The following is a 7,847-nucleotide window of genomic DNA, read 5'->3' as shown; positions in this document are numbered from 1 at the left end:
ATTAGGATTTATGTCAAGCATATATACTCAACATTTGTGAATCCATGCTTTTATGGGTGATATAGCCTAGTAGTACATGATTATTTTCAGGAACTTCTTAATGTCAAAGCTATTCAACACAAACAATTTGTATTAAAAGTCCATATTTCTTGGGCTGGAGCAGTGACACAAGTGTTAGGTAAGGCATCTGTCTTGTGTGTGCTATCCTAGAATGGACCATGGTCCATTCCCCAGCGTCCCATATGGTCCCCCAAGCCAGGAGTGATTTCTGAGCGCATAGCCAGGACTAACCCTTGAGCATCAATGGGTATGGTCCAAAATATCCCCCCCAAAAGTCCATATTTCTTAATTGCTTACATCTGAGGTTTAATGTCATATTTGAATAGTTGGTTTTCTTTGGAGAAAAATATCACAGATCTTACCAGTTTTAAATGATACATTTCAGAAACTACAATGCTAGGTGTAGACAAAAAAGAAATATTCTCCACTGTGAATTCTAATGTGTATTGGTTCAATTTTATTAAGAAAGAGTATGGATATTTTTGATAAATAGAATTAGTTCTATCATATGATCCTAATAATTTCACATGTGATAGTGGAAGCACAAAATAATGACTTAAAGAGATTTAGGCACATTTCCATTCACTACAGCACTATTTATATTAGCCAAGACCCACAATAAAACAATATTATTGCAGCATATGAGTGGATAAGATGTGGATGTATACAAAAAATATTGGCTATTAAAATATGAACTCTTACGTTTTAGTCATTATGGATCTAAATTGAAGGTATTACATAAACAAAATATGTCGGCAAGTGAGTGGCAATCACTAATGGTCATATATAGTATATTTAAAAATGAAGAAAGGGAATAGGCAATGCAAAATTAAAACAAACTCTCAATCACATACCACAGAAATATTAACCAAGGTTTAAGGACATGAGGTGATGTGGTAGATGGAGGGATATAGTTATGGTGGTGTTTTGTGTAGTATGAGAATAGATTTAGAAGTGTATGTAAATTGTATTATATATACAGTACTATTAAAATATATTTGAAAACCATACATTAAAATTATAATGCTTATATAAGTTATTATAAAATAACATTTAAATAACTAAAAACAACTACTTAAGATTCTATGGTGATGAAGTATTGTCTAACAAATCACTGTTTTTTTTCATTAGTCCTATTTTCTAACTGAAGTGTATTAGTAAAAATAATTATCAACTTACTCATGTGTTCATATAATAAATTTACTTATAATAATTTAAAGGTGATTAAAATTGGAAAGAAATGCATCTCTGTGGTTCATAAAAAGCTTACCCTAATATACAAATTTCTGTATTTAAGATTTCTTAGCTTTTTAGCATCTTGTATACATTTTTATTTTTATTTCTTTAAATGAGATGTGATAGATATAAATATCTAAATTTATTAGAAAATTTAGTTAAAATTATCTTTGTACTGCAATCTGATTTTATTTTAGTCAAATTTAAGTAGAGAAAAAGTTTTAAGTATAAATGCAATATTATAAACCAACAACATTTAGTCTTAATCATCCACCATTTCAGTTATCAGAAGATAAAGTGATATATTTATAATCTATTATTTACAATTATTTAAACTAGACTTAACTCACAGATTAGAAATTTAGAAGTTAAAATTTGATCTCTCATTTTTGTACCATTTGTTCATTGACTGTATAGAATTTTCAAGATTAGTAAACTGCGCACTTGAACCTTATCAATAAAACTATATACTTATATAATTAATTAAAATATAAAACTAAATTTATATTATTTATTTTTTAATTTAATTTTATTTTATTTTAGTAAAACCATTGTGATTTACAAAGTCCTTCATAGCTGGGTTTCAGACATACTAGGAATCTTGGCCAATCTGACCACCAAAGTCAACCTCCCAACACCAATGTTCCCAAAATGCATCTCATACCACCACACTTTACCCCCAAGTCTGCCAGTATAACAGGTCCATTTTGAGTTTAGATCGTTAACGTTTTGGTCTCTTGACTCCTTTGCTTTTGACTTTCATTTGCATATTTACATAGCTCTTTACATTCCTTTTTATCTCTATCAATGCATCTGAGACCACTTAGGCCCTGGTTCCCACTCTTTCATATTTATGTTTTTCCTTTTCCACTCAGATTTTTACCTTCTTCTCACTATACTTTGGGGCTATGAGTGTTTGAGACAATTTCCATTTAAACCATTGCATTTCTTCATGCAGTAATTCTAAGTAATATAAGTGATATCACTCTACATTCATCCTTCTCCTAAATTACCTCATTTAACTCAATATCCTCCAGTCCCCATCCCTGTTACACCAAATTGCATGATAGCCTAATTCCATACAGCTATGTAATATTCCATTGTATATGTGTATCACACCTTCATGATCTGCTCATCTATTTTTGGACATCTAGGTTAAGTTGTTTCCAAGTCTTAGTTATTGTTTCTTTATCTAAAACACTGGCCTCAGATTCATGATAACTAAAGTATAAAACTTAGTTTATATGTTTATATTATATTTCTATCTAGAACCCTGGTCTCAAATTTATTAAAAATTTTATCTACTAAGTACACTGCACCAAACATCAAATAAGAACAAGTAATCAGGGGCCGGATAGATGGCATGGAGGTAGAGCATTTGCCTTGCATGCAGAACGGTGGTTTGAATCCCGGCATCCCATATGGTCTCCTGAGCCTGCCAGGAGTGATTTCTGAGCACATAGCCTGGAGTAACCCCTGTGCACTGCCGGGTGTGGCCCCCCCAAACAAAAACAAAACATAACAAAAAAAAAAAAAGAACAAGTAATCATTAGTTCATCAGCTAATCTCACACTCTCCTAGTTAAACTCTCCAAGGTAATCTTCTAAACTTGCACTTTCTATTTCAATGAGAGCTTGGGAAATTTTATAAGAAAATTTCTGTGAAAAACAAAACAAGCAAAATGCATATACCCCAAACCCTCTGTTGAATAATTTGTTCTTATGATGAACATTTCAGCTTACTTAATAATCATTTAACAATGCTAATATATTCTCTTTTAAAACTCCATTTTTTTAACCTTCTGAATAAAACTAATTTTGAAAATGACCCTTCATGATTTCTACTGATTTCAAGGGAACCTCTGCTCCTATTATCTGCACTCACTGCCCTGGAGCAATTAACACAAATCTCAGCAGTTTAGTTTCTGTTTGACTGTGATTATTTTAAAAGTGTCAGGGGATTGAAACCATGCTCTTAGAAGACAGGTCATGACCTTATGAAACAGTCTTTACACAATCATAGGCATGGTTACAGTTCAAATACTTTTAACTAAGAGGCTGTTTCCAAATAACTTTACCTTAGTTAATACTTAACAAGACTATTCTGTGTCTATTGCTTTGACCTAAGATTTAGCAAAGCACATAAAAAAAACGTGCTTCAAAGGTAGATTAAAAAATTCTAAGCCTTTGGAAATAGAATTGTTTAAATAAACACAATGTAGTTCAAACTTATTTTATAGCTAGCTAAAGAAAATGCTTAGTTGCCTATAAATTGTACCTATAAATTTTATGTTGATAACAGAGAGATCTATCAAGGTATCATGGTTGTGCAAAAATTGTGGAATATTTCCTGCCATTCAGTAGGGTATCTTCACATTTTGACTTGAGACTATTTTGTTATGAACTACCTTTTTAGTTTGACATAGATTCACTTACTTATTATTGCCTTATTGCTCTTTGCCAATTGAGTTAGATTATTAAAGAAATTTCTAAAGAATCCTGTCAAGTTCTACAACTATTTTCCTTAATGTATTTTTATAGAATATGCTCTAATATCAAAGTATCTAGCCCAAGGTATTTAATTAAATTGAGGGTGTGTTATGAAATTGTGGTATGTAATGTGTTCACTGATACTCAAAGGACAATATAATACTGCAGATTGAAGCTATTTCTTCCTCATATAAAGCATATACTTAGCCCATTGAGTTACTACTTCTCTGGCCACTTTACTTTCAATTTTTTCTAATTTGTTGTTTCTATAAAAATATTCACGATATTTTTGCGTATTGACTTTGTAGTTGCTACATTTCTAGCTTATTCAATAATCTTACTCAATAATAATCTTAGTGCAAAAAGCACTAAGGCAAAAATAAATAAGTGAATATATAACAAACTAAAAAGATATTACATGGCAAAATATACTCAAGCCAAAATATAAAGATACACTACTAAGTGGGAGAAAATATTTTACACTGTACATATGATAAAGCTTTGATATACAAAAATATAAATTATTCACAAACTCAACAACCACAAAAAGATTTATTAGGATGTTGGGTAGATGAGTTGAAAGGTCCTAATAGAATGCATTCAAATATTTAATATTACTTAAAAATGTTTAATAGTGAAGAAGTATTTATCATCACTTATCAAAGAAATGAAAACCAACATACAATAAGGTATCACCCACTCCATGAGAACAGCCTTTATCAAAATCCAAACAATTAGTACTAGGAAAGTTTTCTTTTATTCGTGAAAGTGTTCTTGAGAAAACTCTAGAGACTTTTATGCATATTATAATATTATCTGAAAATATTAATATTATTAATTCTTCATTTCCAAGTTGGATGACATTTATTTATTTTTCTTGCTTTATTTCTTTGGCTAGGACTGATGATACTAAAGTGGGAATAGTGCAGAAATAAATAATACATAAATTAGTAAGGAAATTCAAACATTAAGTATTCTCCTTTTAACAAAAACAAAAGTCCATCTATGGAGAGGTTAACTAGTGATTTCTAATTCAGGCATCATCACTTATACTTTCCATATCTCCTTTAAACTTTCAGCTACTTAGAAAGTTTCACTACTAGTTTCCTTGAGGTACTTAGCATCTTTCCAAAGTCAATGTTAGCAATTTTATTTTTATGCTATAACATCTTTCCAGGCACAAAATTAGTACCTGCTATCTATTACTATATTATAAATTATTATATACTTACTTCAGACAAAATAATTTTATATTTAATAATTTTGTGTGTCAGCAAAAGTAAATCTGATTAGAACTGGAATATTCACAAAAACTAATGTTGGATAGGTTCTAAACAAAAAGTCGATCCAATTTAAACAAGTGTTTAACCAAAAGAAAATATTTTCTTTAAGATTGGTTTTATGCAGGGCCGGAGAGATAGCATGGAGGTAAGGCATTTGCCTTGCATCCAGAAGGACAGTGGTTCAAATCCCAGCATCCCATATGGTCCCCCGAGTCTGCCAGGAGCAATTTCTGAACCTGGAGCCAGGAGTAACCCCTGAGCACTGCTAAGTGTGACCCCCCCCCACAAAGAAAAGATTGTTTTTATTCAGTAGTTCAACCTAACTATTTAACTAAACAATTCTACTTCATACAGAAGGATATGCACCTTAATTATTCAGTGGTATTCATTAGTGAATGAGGTCTAAACTGAAGAATTCAGCACAGCTCCATCAATATGCTTGTAATTGTATTAGACACAGTGAGCTCGTTTTATATCAATCCTTTTATTTCTCCATGTATTCTTGGGGAAACTTCGTGTATTTTTTTCTATTTAGTAGTTTTAAGAGCAGAGCCAAGAGTAGGTCCTAAACATTACTGAGTATCCATCCCCAAATAAAATTCTTCTTTTTTAAAATCAACTTATAAGTTATTTGATAAACATGTTAACTCAAGATTTATGAAGTTTTTTATTGCTGATACATTAAACTTGCCATTCATGTTTTAAATTAGAATAGAAATAGTATACGCACAAGCACACACACACACACACACACACACACACACACATATATATATAAGCCACATAAATGCATCTTTAATGAATTTGGAAGACAGTGTTGAATCACACCAGCTATACACAATTTTTGCTTTAGTTCTGTGCTTAGAAATCACTCCTGGAATTATTTGGGGGCCACATGCAGTGTTGGAAATTGAACCAGGGTGATGCACATGTAAGGAAAGCATTTTACTCCCTGTAAAAACTTTCCAACACACTTTAATGCTTTTTAATAAAACATTTTCATTTTCCCCTAAATTTATCACACATTTTCTTAATACTTCTTTTTTTGTTGTTTGTTTTTTTTGTTTGTTTGTTTTTGGGCCACACCCATTTGACGCTCAGGGGTTACTCCTGGCTATGTGCTCAGAAATCGCCCCTGGCTTGGGGGGACCATATGGGATGCCTGGGGATCGAACCGCGGTCCGTTCCTTGGCTAGCGCTTGTAAGGCAGACACCTTACCTCTAGCGCCACCTTCCCGGCTCCACATTTTCTTAATACTTCTTATGGATTTTAGTTATAGTTTTTATATTTATGTTTGTTTCTGCTGTATGATTGTCTTGCTGAAACAACATATTAATTCCAATATTTCTCTCAGATTCTCTAAGCATAAAAACACAATAGTGAAGATATTGACGATTTTGTTTCTTACTTTTGAAAACTTACTTTTAAATTATTGTTTTCTAGTGCCATTTAGAGCCAAGAGCATAATGTTGAATAAAAATCACCACAGTAGTTATTCCTGTATTTCTATTATTTAAAATAAAACACTTCACTATTACATTACCTAGCAATGTTTTCTGAGATCTTACAAAACATGTTTTTGTTCACTCCAAATTTACTAAATATACTTTTCTTAATTATGAATGAAAAGTAAATTATACAGAGCATTTTCCTCATATAAAATGAACATATTTTTCTCACTTAATATAATTTGGCATTACATTAAGAATTTTGGGCAAAAAATCTGGTACATGCCTAACACAATCTCAGGCTGTTTTATTTTGATATATTACAAGGCAGATTTTGGAAGATACTATAATGGAAAGTTACATGTACATTAGTTTTCATAAGTAATATTGTCCTATACTTTTTATGGAAGAATATGAAAGAATCATACTGTAATATCTAAAATTATGGCTTAAAACTTCATCCTGTTTGTGTTTAAACGTATGTTTTGCCAATTATTATATCATCTAAAATTAGTAAAACTTATGTTCTATTATTCATAAAAATAGGAATAATAATAAAAAATTTCAGTTTAGTACAGGTGCGGGGTGGGATGGAGGGAGATTTGGGACATTGGTGGTGGGAATGTTGCACTGGTGAAGGGGATATTTTTTACATGACTGAAACCTAATCACAATCATATATGTAATAAAGATGTTTAAATAAAGGAAAAATACATTTAATAAAAAAATAAAAAATTTTCAGTTGCTTTATAAAAGGCTAAATTAAATAATATTTATCATGTGCTTAGAATCCTTTATCATCATGTCTCCCCACTATACTAAGATAGTCAACACCCACTCCTACCTACAAACTATTAAGATTTCAATCTCTAGTCTAGGCAGATAAAACATTGAAGAAGTTGTCTTTCAAAGTTATTTCTTTCCTTTCTCTCTCTCTCTCTTTTTTTTTTTTTTTTTTTGAGCCACACTGGTGATGCACAGGGGTTACTCCTGGCTATGCATTCATCCTGGCTTGGGGGAACCATATGGGATGCCTGGTATCAAACCCAGGTCCGTCTTGGGTCAGCCATAGGCAAGGCCAACACCCTACTGCTGTGCTATTGCTCCAGCTCTTCAGTTATTTCTATAGCTTATTCTGCATTTATTGTCTAGATACTTTTCATAATATTTACATTCTCTCTAAACTTTAAGTTATGCTAATATTTCTGGTTGGAGTAAATGGGAGTATATAGCCATGGTTACTATGTGTGTATGATTATGATACTCTAATAAATTATCATCATAAAGTAAGATGGTATGCTTTACCTGAATTTACAGTTCAACTTGATCA

The sequence above is a fragment of the Suncus etruscus genome, chromosome 1 (assembly GCF_024139225.1).
Source record: "Suncus etruscus isolate mSunEtr1 chromosome 1, mSunEtr1.pri.cur, whole genome shotgun sequence".
Lineage (NCBI taxonomy): Eukaryota > Metazoa > Chordata > Mammalia > Eulipotyphla > Soricidae > Suncus > Suncus etruscus.
This window is presented reverse-complemented; position numbering follows the sequence as displayed.